This window comes from Heterodontus francisci, chromosome 31, assembly GCF_036365525.1.
Source record: "Heterodontus francisci isolate sHetFra1 chromosome 31, sHetFra1.hap1, whole genome shotgun sequence".
NCBI lineage: Eukaryota > Metazoa > Chordata > Chondrichthyes > Heterodontiformes > Heterodontidae > Heterodontus > Heterodontus francisci.
This window is the reverse complement of record NC_090401.1, coordinates 23,983,874-24,001,496: the sequence shown is the minus strand read 5'-3', so window position 1 is coordinate 24,001,496 and position 17,623 is coordinate 23,983,874.

Genomic DNA, 17,623 nt, shown 5'->3' with positions numbered 1-17,623 from the left:
CACATGGAAACTCCTGCCCACTTGAGGTGGGCATGTCTGTTACTGCCAGTCCACCCACTGGAAAATATGCACATCTGCCAGGGCAGGATTTCACTCAATTTTCCTCAGCCAGCTGCCATGGTACCGCCAGTGCCTTGAGGAAAATCCTGCCTTTAGCCTGTTACAACACAGGAACAGATTGTTCTGTCCATCGCGTCTATGTCACAGTATTCCTCCACATGAGTCACGTGATCTAAGCCTGTTCTCCTGTTTAATCCCAATACCTGAGCCTGTGATCTTTTATCGATACTCTACAATCCATTATGGTCCACATAAGTGTCAAGGATTCAATGCCTACATCAACAATCTCATTGATCCTGATACCACCATTGCTTGGAAAAGTTTCTTGTGATTATTTAAGCATTTTTGAGGTAAATTCACATTATTTTCAAACCTCCCATGCCCACATATGGAACACAAATGCAGTACTTTGGGAAAATTTACAAGTAAGGTTAAATCCTTTCAGCTCACTCATTTGTCCAAACAGACTATTTTTAACCAAACATGATTAATATGCTAGGAATTTTCTTAATTAGTAACTTCAAAAGGCAAACTGACAGACTCAGCAAGTAATGAGAAGTAAAATATAAGGATATATTCCTTGTAGTCAACAGGGTAAAATTAATGAGCCTCAAATAAGACAAGGTTAGAAGGAACGTCCCCCATCAGAACATAGAGAATGTCTAGAACAGACTCCCAGCAAATGCAATTAAAACTGAGACAATGAGCATTATTAAAAAATAGATAGAAAGGGGTAGTGCTTGTTGGAAAAATTAGACTAAGCTGATGATACACTCTATAGATACAGTGGTCCTGTTCTAGGTGGTAGGAAATGTGTTTATCTGATGGACAGCAGACCAGGAATGAAGAGGATGGAAGTTATTCTGCATATTAACAGCTGGTGATCAACATCAATTCATTGTATTTATCTAATGTTGGCAATTGATAAGTATAGTGACCTAGGAATGAGGAAAAGTCAATGGAAATTAACATTGGGAAAGATGTAAAATAGGGTTCCCATTCTCTATCACCAGTTTTACACAATCACACAAGGTTAGCCAAATTTTGCTGCTGGGCAAATTATTGGAAAGCAATTCTGAGGGACAGTATTAATCATCATTTAGAAAGTTTAATCAAGGACAGTTAACACGGATTTATTCAGGGAAGGTTGTGCCTGACTAACTTGACTGAATTTTTTGAGGAGGTAACAAAGAGGGTCAATGAAGGTAGCATGATTGGTGTAGTCTACATGGACTTTGGCAACACTTTTGACAAGGTCCCACATAGCAGACTGTTCAGAAAAGTAAACGCCCATGGGATCCAAGCCAAAGTGACAATTTGGATCCAAAATTGGCTTAATGATAGGAAGCAAAGGATAATAGTTGACAGGTGTTTTCGTGACGGAACATTGTTTCCAGTGGGGTTCCACATGACTTAGTACTGGATCCCTTGCTTTTCATGGTATATATTAATAATTTAGGACTGAAACTTATACTCCCGCCCCGAAATTGGCGGTGGGCGAAAACAATTTGCCGTACATCGCGGAGCCGCTGCGATCCTAAGTGCGGTGGCTCATTTAAATAGCCGGGGCGGGCCACCCCTCCCCTCCCCCGATGATGTGGAGGGAAGGGCTGTCCATCCCGACAATGGTGCCAGCTGCCTGTGCGCAGGTGCTGATTCCATTTTTAAAGGGCATCGAGCCCTACCATTCAATTTAAAGATTTAAGAAGCAGATAATAAAATAACTTAAATACATTTAATTTGCCCCACTCCCACCCCCTTCAATCACCATTAAATTAATTACTTGCCCTCTCCCCCCGAAATCATGTCCAACTGACCTTCCCTCTGCCAAAGTGCATAAACTTTAAACTATAACCCTTCCCACCATCCTCAACAGCAACGATATTACTTTGACCCCACTCACTTCCCCCCTGCACTGCGAAACCTACCTCCTCCCCCCTCCCTGCCAGTGTTCCGCCTCGGTTCCCCGGATGGAGATCCGAAGGCATGGGAATGCTGGCCTTGCGGCAGAAAGATCGCAACCGGACAGATGGCGGGAATGTGAATATAATTAATTCAATGATTTTAATTTATTTAAATATTTAAATGGGGATCCCGACACTGAACAGCTGCCACAAGGCCTCACCACCGCTGGCAATATTGGGCTGGGCCCTCCCAGAATCGGGGTGCATGGTGGCCCTCTCCCGGAGGCATTTTCCGGTGCCCTCCTGCCATGACCATTGACGTTGGGGTACTGCAAAATTCAGCCCTTAGACTTAAATGTAGGGGGCATGATTAAGAAGTTTGCAGATGATACAAAAATTGGCCATGTGGTTGATAGTGAAGATGAAAGCTGTAGACAACAAGAAAATATCAATGGACTGTAAAGGTGGGCAGAAAAGAGGCAGGTGGAATTCAATCCAGAGAACTGTGAGGTAATGTATTCGGGAGGGAAAACAGGGCAAGGAAATACACAAGATGTAGTAGGATACTGAGAAGTGTAGAGGAACAGAGGGACCTTAGTATACATGTCCAAAGATCCCTAAAGATCGCAGGACAGGTAGATAAAGTGGTTAAGGAGGCATACGGGATAAAGCCTGGCTCGGGTATAAGATTAAAACCTGACCCGGGCCCGACCTGACAACATCCAACCCGAACCTGACCCGAGCCCGAGTCCTTTAATTTTTTTAAATGCCCAACCCAAAAATAACAAACATATTAATGGAAGAGAAAAAAATCGTACAGTCCAGCCCGACCCAACCCGAGCCCGAATGCTGGATGCAGAATACAGACCCGACCCGACCCGAACCTGAAACATGTAGTTGGGTTTGGTCAGGTTTGGGTCGGCCAGCCAGGCTTTAATACGGGATTCTTTCCTTTATTAGCTGAGGCATAGAATATAAGAGCAGGAACGTTATGCTAGAACTGTATAAAATGCCAGTTAGACCACAGCTAGAGTACTCTCACAAATTCTGGTTACCACATTACCGGAAGGATGTGATACAGAGGATACAGAGGAGATTTACGAGGATGTTGCCAGGATTGGAGAATTTTATCAATGAGCAAAGATTGGATAGGCTGGGGTTGTTTTCTTTGGATCAGAAGAGATTAAGCGGGGGGGGGAGAGATTTAATCGAGGTGTATAAAATTATGAGGGACCTAGATACAATGGATAGGAAGGAACTATTTACCTTAGCAGAGACATCAATAATGAGGGGGCATAGATTTAAAGTATTTAAAGTAATTGGCAAAAGGATTAGAAGGGAGTTGAATCATAGAATGATTACAGCACAGAAGGAGACCATTCGGCCCATCATGTCTGGAACTCACTGCTTGAAGGGGGTGGTAGAGGCAGAAACCTTCAACACGTTGAAAAATACTTGGATATGCACTTGAAGTAGCATAACTTACAGACCAAGAGCTGTAAAGTAGGATGAGACTGGATAGCTCTTTTTTAACTGGCACATGCACAATGGGCCATAAATTTTTTATGTTTCACAATTTACCCCATGGTCTCTTGTTTAGGCAAAAAAACTGAAAGAAGTGTTAAATGCAAAGCTGGCTAGCCAATTTCCACTTCTTGCCTAACTTAAACTCTGAGAACAGGTCTGATTCCTGAGCTCTCCCCATTCATGAGACACATGACAGGTGACCTCTAGCCAGCAACCAATAGCTTGCAAGAAAATAAGAGAAAAAAAAGATATAAATAACTGGATTTATACGTAAATTGATGCATTGTCAACAAGTTTTACAATGTATATATTTTATTCAATAGCTCAGTTTTTGTTACACTGTCGTTTCTCTCTCAAATCATTGAACCATAGACTGATACAACACAGAAGGAGGCTATTCGGGCCATCATGCCTGTGCCAGTTTTTTGAAAGAACTATCTAAATAGTCCCACTCCCCTGCTCTTTCCCCATAGCCCTGCACATTTTCTCCCTTCAAGTGCATATCCGAATTCCTTTTGAAAGTTGTTATTGAATCTGCTTCCACCACTCTTCCAGCCAGTGCAGTGCATTCCAGATCACAACAACTCACTGCATGAAAAAAAAGTTCTCTCATCTTGCCTCTGCTTCTTTTGTCAAATGTATATTTGCTTGCTGCATGTACCATAACATGCTTCTGAATATTGTGGAACACTCATTCTTTCTCATTTCAGAGGCATTTTATAACCATAATGGTCGCTATGACAAAAATGGCAGTGCACTGGTCTTTGCAAATTGGAATACATTAATAATAAATTCGTTGATTTTAAAAATATGAAGTGAACCAAAAACTCACAAATTACTAAGAGATGACTGTAATGAGAGATTGTTCATCGTAGAGTTAAAATTTACCAAGCTGCCTTCGTTCCAATGTCCAGGGATACCTTATTGAGAATTACGATATCTTCAGTCCACATTATGTGATTGTGAGTTCCATGTCATGATGGATGAACAACATGACAAAGACTGCTGGCTGATAGATAATAAATCAGCTTAAACTAGCTAGTATTAGGTGACATAAGATCTATTCAAAGTGATTCAGCCTATGAACATTTCAGTTCCATACATCTCTAATCTCTAGACAGTACTTCTTTGTATTTTAAAATCAACTACAATCTATCCAAAATACCAAAAGGCAAAATTCTTACATTAATCTTTTTGGATCATTGATGATTTAACTTTTTATTTTACAAGGTCTTCATTGTGTTGCTAACTTATTTGTTCCCTGGGCCCTTTGTGCAAAGATCATTATGCTTTAAAGGTAATTTGTCTTAATTGTAATTTATTGATACCTAATGAAAGGATCATGTAGGATTTAAATATATTTAATTAATTGACCACAGCATACTTAAAAAAAATCTCTACAGCCTCGGAATTATCACTTATGATGTTGGTGGACAAACTCCACAGTCCACTATTAATAAACCATTAATTTTGTTCCAAGTCTCCATTAAACTACAGGCCTATGGAAGTCATATATTAAGCACCTACATGCTAAAATCACTAACATTAATATTTAGCCTTGTAGGCCTAGAAATTGGTCAACGCAGTGCCCATTTTTTGGGCACTACCTGGACTACTACATGCCCCAGAATGGCAGGTAGGAAGCTTGCACAAAATTACAGCCAAAAGTGTGCTTCCCGTCTTATATAACAAGTCACGTCCTTTACACATGCTGAAGCAGGCACTTACTCTCGTGCTTCTTAGCAGGTCATTCATCCTTTTGCGGCACTGTACTCAGTTGCAGCTGATGGCACCACGGCTCCTGACCTCCTGTGCCATCTCCAGCCAGGCTGCCTTGGTCAGGTGGGAGGGCCTCTTCCTGCCATCGCTAGGGAAGAGGACCTCCAGCCTTGCCCCCACATCCTGGAGGAGAGCGGTCAGGAAGGCATCAGTGAACTGTGGCGCCAATCTGGCATGCCCCTCTTTCTCCATTCAGATGGATGTCTTCAATTGCAGCAGTCTCACTTCCAGGGATCCTCTGTGGGTGCAGGCATAGCAGCTGTACTGGCTGTACTTTAAATAGGGCCCCAGCACATGACTCAGCTGTGCTGGCTTCCAACATAGTGCCAGTTGCCCACCTCCCCCACCCCCACAACCCCGCACACATAATATGGGGGGAGCTGCACGTAGCCTATATGGCAATGAGCCCCCGCGGGTAATATTGCAGGGGCTCTGTGGCGGGCACTGAGTGTGGGCATGCCGCCAACTTCAAAGTGCACCACCGCAAAGTGTGGTGCACTAATAAAATTCAGCCCTTCGAGTTGGATTAAAAACCTTCATCATAAGCACCATAAATAGGCAGTAGGAAAGCTCATGTCAGTATTTTAGTAATTCAAAACAGGGAATGAAAGGTAGAAAATTTACTAATTCACCCTTAAGAGATTTGGGGATTATACCAAAAACTGCTGCTTACAAGAAAATATGTTTCAATTTGACAACCGATTCGCACATTTTGCTTGCAAACACATGACCAATTTTTCTGATCAATTGCAAATACAGTCTGATACTTTTCCTTTTGAAGTGAGATATCTTTTCCTTTTCAGAACATACAAAATAATTTATAGTTTCTCTGTCCTCGCCTACTTTCTTTGTCAAGAAATGTATTTCATCATTATATATGGAATATATCAAGAATATATGGAACACGAAGAGGTCTTTCAGCCGACCCAACCAATTCCTTCAACAGACCAGGTACAACCTGCACCATCATGCCTAACTCAATGGTTTGAAGGAATCTGTTCCTATATCAACTACTCTGTTTGAAAGTATTTTTCTCTAGGGACTGATAATAGAGTCCCAATGCTATTTTTCTGATGCTGTATGTGCAAAGTCATTCAGTGTAAAAAAAATGGCTGCTAGAATGCTCGACATATGACACACTTGGATGTTATGGGGTCGAGGGCTTAATTATAGCGCATCAGCAATTCTTAAAGGGTTGCTCGCTGCCCTTAAGAGTCCCCATCAACTGCAGGAGAAAAATGGCTGGAGACAGACAAGAGGCAAGACCTGTCTCAATCAGTGTCACAGCTTTGGAGGTCCTTCAGAGATTTGCTGGGTTATGCGAGGTAAGCATGCCTATTTGTTGCTTCATTTTAAAATATTAACTTGTAATGCTTCTTAACAGCACTGCACGCTAAATCTAGTGTACGATGAAAGAGGGAAAATGCATTGTATTTTGCCAGTTGTTTATCTTTTTGAATACAAAAGCATGCTTATGTTGTTCCTGTACTCTGCATTATGCTGTCATCTCACAACCAGCAGATTAAGTTCTAAGTACCATCCTTTAAAAGTATGCTAAATTACTATTACAAATATTGTACGCTTAGTAATCCTATGACTCCTGATTTCAGTGTTTCAGGACCTTATTGATTTGAGGAGTAAATTATAAATAAGAGATAATCCTCGCTAACAATGTGGCCCATTAAATTAGGTCTACAACAGGCACCAAGCATCCTTCCAGCATAAACAAATATAACACTACGGGGGGAATTTTATCATGGCAGTAGGAGTCTTGACGTCTGGAAAAAGTGATATCGAGATCTCCGTGTCGCCTCTTCTCCGGAAGGCCCGCCGAATCTAGTGCCAATCAGGCACTAAGTAAACAGCAGTGGGTCTTCCAGAGGATCATGGACCCCATCGCCGGAGGTCTCGTCCTTCGTGGAATCCAAGGAGCAGCGCTGGAATCAGGCCTCAGGAAGGTCAGGTCTTGTGGGGTGGGGGTAGTGTGGGGGGAATCAGAAGCAAGGGCAGGGATGTGGCTCTCAGCAGGCCATCCCCTTCCCGATGCTGGGTCCCTTGTTCAGGCACTAAGTGCCTTTAAACGAGGCCACTGCACACACCTCACCGCAGCCTCCCCCCCCGCACCACCCCAACCCCACCCCCCACCCCCCAGAGCTGGGAAGCAGCCCACATGGTTTTCCGTGCCATGTCTCCCATGTGGCGACAGGACCACCCGTTGCATGGCTAATTGTGGCTGCGGTGGGGAGAAGCCCTTAATTGGGGGTTGTTTGCCCAATTAAGGGCCTCAATTGTTGGCAGGGCGGGAAGACTGTTCACAGACCTTCCCTCCCCGGACTAAATTTTGGTGGAGACAGAATGATGGTGTGACCACCCCCCACCACCCACCACCCACCATCCACCATCCCCCCAGCCCCCTGCCTCCCACCACCACCATCCACCCAATCCCACCATGGGGGAGAGCATAAAATTCCCCCCTACATGTCCACACATTCCCAGAAGGTGGCTGGTGACGTTCCCAAAAGGTGGCCTGCATACATGGATGTTCCCCTTTTCAGCATCTACCTCATTTATACTTGTTTACAGGAGGTGTTTAAACATAACAAGGGGCAAAGCATATAGACAGGAGGAGGGTCACCAAGGATGTGAACCCTGTAGCTTTGTGATGAGGGAGCCATCAAGATTCTGGATGTGAAAGCAACAGAGGGAATGAGGAAGGGTGGCCCCTTCGCAAGTCTATAGCTGCTCTCCTTGGATTTTCATTCTTTACCTCTTTCACTCCCTGTCTCACATATAAGCATTTCAATTTAAAACATTGCAATCGATCACCATGTGTAGCAAGGGGAGTCTTATTGCAACCTGAAATGTTAAATCTGTTTCTCGCTCCACAGATGCTGTGTGCATGCTAAGTGTTTTCAAGCATTTTCTGTTCTTTTAGTAAAATCTCTTCTGTTTTGGCTGCCCTCGGTGCCCAAGAGCAGGAGATCAAAACGCCCTGAAGTGAGCATTCTACAGTACCCACTCTTACACTCTGTACGTAATGAGTGCTCCATAGGTTCAGGGCTCAACAGCCCATAATTCAACGAGTTAGTGCTTTTCACGCAGCAATGTGGTAGATGCTGGAGATCACAATATAGGCTTCCTAATCTCTTGAAGCTTGATGATTTAGTTTCCTTGTTTCAAATTCTGGACACACAATCCAATTTAAATAACCAACTCAGCCATGCACTATCCGTTTCCTTCAACCCCTCTCAGTTTTACTCTCTCCAATGGAATCAAGTTTGTTCCTGGTTATGACTCCAACTCTCAAGTCCTGGAATCATTCTTGCCTTTCTTCTCTGAAACTTTACTACTGAACTAATTCCTGAGAATCCATAATGTCCACACTTGGCCCAACCAATGTATTAAACATTTTGCTTTCTTAATCAAAAACCATATAAATATCACACCCCAGTATTCGATTGCCTTAATAATAATGGTTTTACTGGAATAATTCTAGTAAATATTCAATAATTCAAATCATTTTCCATATTGATCTTTCCTAATGTACATCCAGCCACTGTGTAGAACAACAAAGACCAAAGAACAAAGAACAGGACAGCACAGGAACAGGCCATTCGGCTCTCCAAGCCTGCGCCGATCTTGATGTCTGCCTAAACTAACACCTTCTGGGGCCCATATCCCTCTATTCCCATCCTATTCATAGATTTGTCAAGATGTCTCTTAAACGTCGCTATCGTATCTGCTTCCACCACCTCCCCTGGCAGCAAGTTCCAGGCACTCACGTAAAAAACTTGCCTCGCACATCCCCTCTAAACTTTGCCCCTCGCACCTTAAACCTATGTCCCCTAGTAACTGACTCTTCCACCCTGGGGAAAAGCTTCTGACTATCCACTCTGTCCATGCCGCTCATAACTTTGTAAACCTCTATCATGACTCCCCTCCACCTCCGTCGTTCCAGTGAAAACAATCCGAGTTTTTCCAACCTCTCCTCATAGCTAATGCCCTCCAGACCAGGCAACATCCTGGTAAACCTCCTCTGTACCCTCTCCAAAGCCTCCACGTCCTTCTGGTAGTGTGGCAACCAGAATTGCACGCAATATTCTAAGTGTGGCCTAACTAAGGTTCTGTACAGCTGCAACATGACTTGCCAATTTTTATACTCTGTGCCCCGACCGATGAAGGCAAGCATGCCGTATGCCTTCTTGACTACCTTATCCACCTGCCGTTGCCACTTTCAGTGACCTATGGACCTGTACGCCCAGATCTCTCTGCCTGTCAATACTCCTAAGGGTTCTGCCATTTACTGTATACCTCCCACCTGCATTAGACCTTCCAAAATGCATTACCTCACATTTGTCTGGATTAAACTCCATCTGCCATTTCTCCGCCCATGTCGAAAACCAATCTATATCCTGTTGTATCCTCTGACAATCCTCATCATTATCCGCAACTCCACCAGCCTTTGTGTCGTCCGCAAACTTACTAATCAGACCAGCTACATTTCCCTCCAAATCATTTATATATACTACAAACAGCAAAGGTCCCAGCACTGATCCCTGTGGAACACCACTAGTCACATCCCTCCATTCAGAAAAACACTCATCCACTGATACCCTCTGTCTTCTATGACCGAGCCAGTTCTGTATCCATCTTGCCAGCTCACCTCTGATCCTGTGTGACTTCACCTTTTGTACCAGTCTGCCATGTGTACGTGTGTTGTATTTTGATTTGCAATATAGTTAATCACATTAAAATCCATCTGCCATCCTTTATTTCACCCACTTTATTTATTGTCAATTTTTCGTAACCTTTTCCACTACGTCATGAATAATGTACACATTATCAGGGGCTTCAGAACAGGTTTCCATTGGTTAGTGAAACTAACAAGGGAGCACTCATTTAAGATAATCACAGTGCCATGCTAGGCCCCCACCTGCCAAGAATGAGGCACATTAATTTTGTCATGAACATTGCTTTTATACTGTTACTGGAGTGAAGAAAGGATTTGTTAAACAGATCAGGCATGGCTGGAAAATACATTTGCCTATTAACAGATGGTGATTGGAAGGACAAGAGACCATTCCCTGACACATTTAACCCACAATGGACCTTGATCACCAGGTATTGTGTGTAACAGAAGCATTCCAGAGACTGCTAAGGTGATAGAATCCAAGACATGGGCAGACCAGTTAGTCACATGACTAACCTGCTTGGCAACCTGGGTTTTTCTGAATTGTACAAGCAGTTTGAACTGAGAAAGTCTGTTTTGCTCCCGGATGGAAAAGATCTCTCCTGTCTGCTCCCATCGCTTTCTCACAAGCCTCTGAATACACTGAAGACATATGACCCCAAGAGAGAAAAGTCTCCTACAGTGAACAAGGTTTAAGAAGAAAACTGGGCCCCAACGAAAAGCAAGATCTACCCACAATCAAGGACTCTACAGTGAGCTTGAAGAACCGTAACAAAAACTCTTCAGATATTGACTCAAATTATTCCACTTTATTTTTCTTCTGCTCTTTTCTGTCTCTATTTGCATGTGTGTATCGTATATTCATGCTAGCATGAGCGCATTGTGTATCCGTTGGCATCAACTGAATTTGAGTTTCAGTTCAAGTTTAATAAATTTAAACTGTTTGTGCTGGTTTCTTTGCCTTATAATCGGAAAGCGGTGAACAAGGATTCACCAATGGGGAGCTGAAAAGACGGTGTGTTTAAAATTAAACCCTGTTACAGCAAGACCAGGTGAAGGTTGAAAGGGACCCCTAGACCTCTTTCTCACCTGGTCATAACAGAAAGAATTAAAGGAGAGGTTTCCAAAAACCTATATACAGAGAATAGATAGAATGTAGAATTCGTGGCACCAACCGTAAAATAGTTACAGCACAGAAGGAGGCCATTTGGCCAGACATGTCAGTGCCAGCTCTCTTTAAGAGCTACGCAGCTAGTCCCAATCCCCCACCCTTTCCCCACAGTCATGCAAATTTTCTCTCTTCAGATGCTTACCCAATTCCCTATTGAAAGCCATGATTGAATTTGCCTTTTGAAGTAACCTATAAATCCATGGTGTTTCTTAAAAATACAATTCATTCCTTTGTGTGTCCCAAGAAGGCAAGAATGCATTAAAAGCCATCCAGTAATTTAATTTTGTATTTTAATCAGGAAAATCATTTGTAAATTCATATTTAGTGTGAATAATGTGCACTCTCATGCAGTGCGTTCCAAATGCTAACCACTCACTGTGGAAAGAAAAATCCTCAGTCAATTGCTTCTTTTGCCAATCACTTTAAATCAAGGTTCTTTGGTTCTCGACCCTTTCAATCTTGCGTACAGGTCAGGTGAAAATCCAGTTTCTACATCCCAGGAATAGGTAAAAACCACTACTTTTGTTTTCAAAACTGAACCTTGATGCTACCCAAATCTTATATTTGTCTTCGACTTTATCAATTTTTTCCTGGAGAATCATAATGGCGGGTTTCTTTTGCATAGAATGAAGACAATTATTTCATCTATTGATTCACATGGTTAACAAAAAATTTCTAATAGCACATTCAGAAAAATTTATCATCTCAGCTAAATTAGAAACAATAATGGTGGCAACCATAAAGTCTGTACCTTGAAACCAAGACATTGGGCTGGATTTTGTTCTCCCCTTGGCATCGGGGTCCTTGGCAGGAGGGTGCCTGAAGATGCCTCCAGGAGAGGGCCACCACTCACCCCAACGCTGGGAGGACCTGGCCCGATAATACTGGCGGCAGCAAAGCCTCATGGCAACCAGCCCCACCCCTGCCATTCAGCAACAGGGCCATAATTTGAATATTTAAATAAATTAAAATGAATGAATGAATGATACTGACTCCACCGCCTGATGTCCCGCTGTGATCTTCGGGCCGCTGGACAGCTCTCCCGTGCCTTCGGATCTCTGTCCGGGGAAATGAGGTGCTCCACTGATTGGGAGGGGGGGAGGAGATAAGTTTATCATTGGGGGGGCGAGAAACAGGGTCAAAGTAACATCATGGGCGTAGGGGATGGTGGGAAGGGTTGGAAATTAAAGTTTATGCAGTTGGCAGGGAAGGTCACATGGACAAGGTAAGTGTTTTGAGGGGGAGGGCAAATAATTAATTTAATTGTTATTGGGGGAGTGGGAGAGGGGCAGAAGAAATGTCTTTATTTATTTTTATTAACTTTTTCGTTAAATATTTAAATTTCCTGGTATTTCTATGTGATCGGGGGAGGGGGCTGCCCTTCCCAGCTATTTAAATGAGCCACCGCACGGAAGACTTAGGCCGCTCTGCGACATGCGGCCTGCACGGGTGGGCCACCATTGAAGATTCAGGTGTAGCTATATCATTCAAACAGGTTTATTTAAAGCATGATAATTTTCTTTGCTAAAATGATCATTTGAAACCATAAAGTGAATCATAATGATTAGTCTTTTATCCCCACAATAAAAACACACATTCCTTCAGCAAGTGAGACAATTCTCCTGTGTGTTATATTTCTCCTAATATTTATATAATTTAGTAAATTCTAGCATTAAATAATTGTGAATGCTAAATTCTTTAACATGTATGAATTGAATCATGAGATAAATGGTCAACAACTAGGAGACTGCACTGTTGAGGGCAGTTTGAACATTTAATTTATCTTTTTAAGACCACAATTGCCATATATTTTCAGGATTAATCACTAAAAATGCTATTTTGCAGCCCAACAGCTTGGAAATTAAACTTTTGATTAAGCAAATGAAGCAGGTTGGTAGGTAAATTGACCATTATAAATTGTCACTAGTAGAGGTAGGTGGTAGGGAAATATAGGGACAGGTGGGGATGTTTGGTAGGAATATGGGATTAGTGTAGGATTAGTATAAATGGGTGGTTGATGGTCGGCACAGACTCGGTGGGCTGAAGGGCCTGTTTCAGTGCTGTATCTCTAATCTAAACTCAATAAGGAAAATTGTGTTGCTGTCTCCTTTTTTGATTTGTCATTTTCTTGACAATTTTTTTCGGGTTTTTTCATGATAATGCGATCCAAATGGGAAAGGTTGGGAGTCACAAATGGGATAAAACGGAGTCACATGTGGCTCCATAGTCAGGGGTTGCAGACCCTCTAGGGTATGGCAACAAGTGTGTGAGTGAGATTAGATGGAGTGGGATTAGACTGTGGTTCAAATGGAGAAAAACACCCATGCAATCTTGATGGGTTGAATGACTTTTTTATGTCCAGTAATAATCTATGATTCTAAACAAATATTCTATTGAGGGCTTTATCTGCTCCGTGATCCAGTGCCAGTGTATCCTGTCTACTTTCCGTAATTACCTTTGATTTGAGGACAGACAGTGATTACATGATATCCCAGAGGTGGGGGGTGAGGGTCACATTATGTCAAGTGGACTCAGTTGATTTTTGCTCTGAACTGAGATAAAGATTGGTGTAATGATCATCATCCCATCTTCAACCTTCCGCATTAATACCTCCAGGGATTTTGTGTGCACATTCAGAGGAGCTTCACTCTGTTGCAATACATAGAAGCTGAGTTATCAGCCTTAATATTCAGAACACACTTCCACAAATTTTATTTCATTTCTTTTATTATTGTTTCCTTTATTCAGTGGGGATAATTTTTCAAAATGAACTGGCAGTGGTTAGGTTCCTCATCACCACTTAGACTGCTAACTCTAGTTCTCTGGCTAAGAGGCCAGGGGCATGACCTGTTCTTGGGATTCAGCCAATGCTGCTTTTCAGTCAATTGGTTAAGAAATCAATGAATGTTGGGAATTATTATGTAAATATATAAATGCACCAAATTTATGAAGATATGCCTTTGCCTAACTTTACACTCAACTAGAGCCCTTTCAGTTCTTAGCTAAAATTGCACAGATCAAAAACACAGATGTAGATTGAAGATTACTTCCACTCGCAAGAGGTTTTCTTTATATCTATTACCATTGCTCCAGTCAAAAAAATTTCAATCTAAACTTTATCCAAGATTTACAGTGGGGATTTTTTCGTAGCTGAGGAGCCTTTTTTTCTCTCTGCTTTGAGGATTCCTTTTTGCTGACTTGAAATGCAGAGTGATGATTCCCAGGGAAACACAATTAATGGTATTATCAGAAGTTGTGCTTCAAACATACACCTGCCTTAGATTTGCAAATGGCACTCAAGGCAAATGCAAATGTGCTTTTGAGACGAAACGAACTATGGGTATTGAAAATGGGATAACAAGAGTTGTTTCACAGGACATGTCAGTGCACAAATATAGTTTGTGCAGCAGCACCTGGTATAATCAAGCACAATAGATTCCCATTCTATTCTCATTTCTCTGAAGTTGAACACTTTTAATTGCTGCCACTATCGTTATTGTCCATCAACCATTTGCATTGATTTTGTTCTCTCACTTTTTCTTCACAGTTAAATTAAATACCCAATTTGTCCCATACTTTTAGATGTTGGTGCTGCTTTGCATCAGCTTCTACACTATTTTTCCCTCGACTTGATTTTATTTCTTTGTTGATTTGAAAATTGTTGCTGTCAGATACTATTTGTCAAGGTAGAGCGTGACAGTCATTCCTGTTAGGTTGGAGCTGCGACACAATCAATAGACTTCTACTTGTTCGCAATGATAAGTACAGATGAAGGAGGTCACCCAGCTCATCAATCCCAATTGTGACGAAACATTAAATATTATTGCCTAGTTTTTGGCTTGCTGGCTGTGTCTTTAAATCTCATCATAAAACATAGTGGTGCGGGTCATTTTTACCTTTAACACACTACTCAATTTTCCTTTCCATTCATTTCAGTGGAAAGGAAGATCAGAAAAGATGTATATCATCTATTTTACATTATCATCAAAGTCAAAATTACCCCAAGGAGCTTGAAAGCCAACTGTAGTTAAAATCCATGGGCCAAAAATGTGATTGCCCCAAAACAGGTGAGGGGAGTGTGATGCACAATTAACCTGCACCTATTCAAAGTAATGCAGGCAACACACAAAGTGTGCTGTCTGCTCATTTCCACGATTGTGGGGTACAGCCCAGTGCTGAACACACTGCTGAGTGGCTGCATGCTCAACAGGGGACCCAGGTCCTGGAGGGGCTAGTGCCACTAAAGCTAGCCTGCACTACTTAAAGGCGAGGTGCATTCTAGCTGCAGCAGGGGCTGGAACTGTCTTCAAATGTGCTTCTGAGAAGGAATAAAGACTACCAATGGAGTAACAGATTAGAGAGAGGTTGCCATGGTTCTCTGATGCAGCGCTGGACCCTTAGTCTAAGAGGTGGAAGGGTGGACAGAGGTCCTGTTTCCACAGGGGGTTAGGAGGTATTCCAGGCACACACTGTGAAGGGAATGGGAGCAGGTACTCATGGAGGTCAATGCAGGGAGTTTGGCCCCGTGGACCTGGCTGCAGTGCGACAAAAAGCTCAACAACCTCACAGGAGTGGTCAAGGTCATAAAGATATCTTCAAATGTCATATCCTATGCACCACACCACCAGCCTCACACACCACTTAATGCATCATCGTACTCATTCACCAGCAATCTCAAGCAATCAGGATTCATGCCTAACATTCATATGCACCATTACCCTCATAAACTTACCACTGTTGCAAGCCTCACACCCACATCTTGTAGCTTCCAAAAACTGCCAGCTATTCAGCTATGATAGGCACATCACCCAAACACTTTACAACACCCACACTGACACACTTCCCTCTGTTTTGCAGGACAAGGTAGCATGAAACAGGAGGTAGCAGCAGAGAACCAGTGGGGGACTCCTCCTGAGGCCCTTGGAGGAAACAATGCTGTGAATTATTGGGCCAGCAGTGACTGAGGCCATTGCAACCAATGAAAACATCCAGGATGATGGAATTTTCCTGTCTTCTCCACCTTCTTAAATCCCAATTCATACTCATCCTGCTATCTGGTATGAAGTACAAGCTGCAGATGATGTGACCATGGACCTCTTGCTTTCCACCCACCCTCACTTCTCTCACCCAGACTCTCCCCCCTCTCCCCTTCTGCATTTATGCTTTCAGATACCCAAATCTGGCACCTGGACAGGCAATGCAACCTCATGATGAAGGGCGTGAGCAAGATCACACATCTGATGAAGAAACACCGTCACTTGATCTGACACTCGCAGCCACCAGCTCAGATACTGTCACTGCACGTACTTTAGAGGGCAGTATAGAGGCGGAATCAGCACCTGGTGAGCCACTGGGCATGAGTGGATGCAGCCTGGCCAGGAGGAAAGGATAGCGCATGTACCAGCTACCCGGAGGGTGAGGTCACAGATGAGTTCTGTTGTGGAGGACTCAGCAGAGGACTTTGCTGTGGTGGCATACAGGAGAAAGCTGATGGGCAGGCTCACCGAGATGCTTGGTGCATTGGCAGGCCTGTCACAGAACCTGTTGTCATTGTCAAGGAGTATGGAGGGATCCAGCTCCAACTTGGCACAACAGGACTCCACATGGACCTTGGAGGCTGTCCTTTCCAGTGTAGAAGTGGTGACCAACTACATGACAGCATTTCTGGACCCCGCCATGATGCAAAGTCTGGTGGCCAATGCCTGAGCTTCCATTGCAGCACAGGCAGAAGCCACTCACTGTCTGAGTGTTGTGGTAGAAGTTCAATCTGAAGCCATGAGATCCCTGCTTGCTGTCACTCAAACCCAGCCTGGTATCATCCGGGCCCAGACTGTTGCTATCATGACTGTGGATACCAGTGCTCAAAGGGGCTCTGCAGGGTTCTGCCCCAGTCCAACAATCTGTTCTCTAACTGATTTCTAGGATAGTTGCAGCACTGCTCTTGGGGAGTGGCAGTAGCTCCTTCGTGCATGAACCTGCTGTCCTCTCTCAGGAGGACAGCATTTGTGCTCCCACATCTGCCATTCTGCCAGTGCCCCTGCAGATGCTTCTCAGCCAGACCAGACCAGACTGCTGTCACCCATGCTGAGGTGGTGTAATCTGAAGCAGTGCTCTCAAGGCCCAGAACTGCTCGAGGTCATCCTGCAAGGGCATCTGCAGTCTCCCCCACTGAAAGTCACCAGCCTTACACCAGACATGCTGCAGTCATTTGGGTAGCTCTGCATAGGAGCGTTAGGACAGGCGCAGCCGCAAGACAGACACTAAGCAAATGCACAAGGTTGAATAGTTGAGTTCTTATGTATGTATTATCACAGGTGTTGTTAGATAAAGTTGTTACAGAATGGTTATTTTTTGATGTCTTTTATTTCAGAATTTTGGCCAAGAGAATGCTGTAAAGTCTGTAGATGAGGAATGGAAAGGTGGGGAATTGTAGAGCAACAATGATGTGGAAATGAGCATCTGATTATCCCCTCATGGACAGCCTGTCTGTAG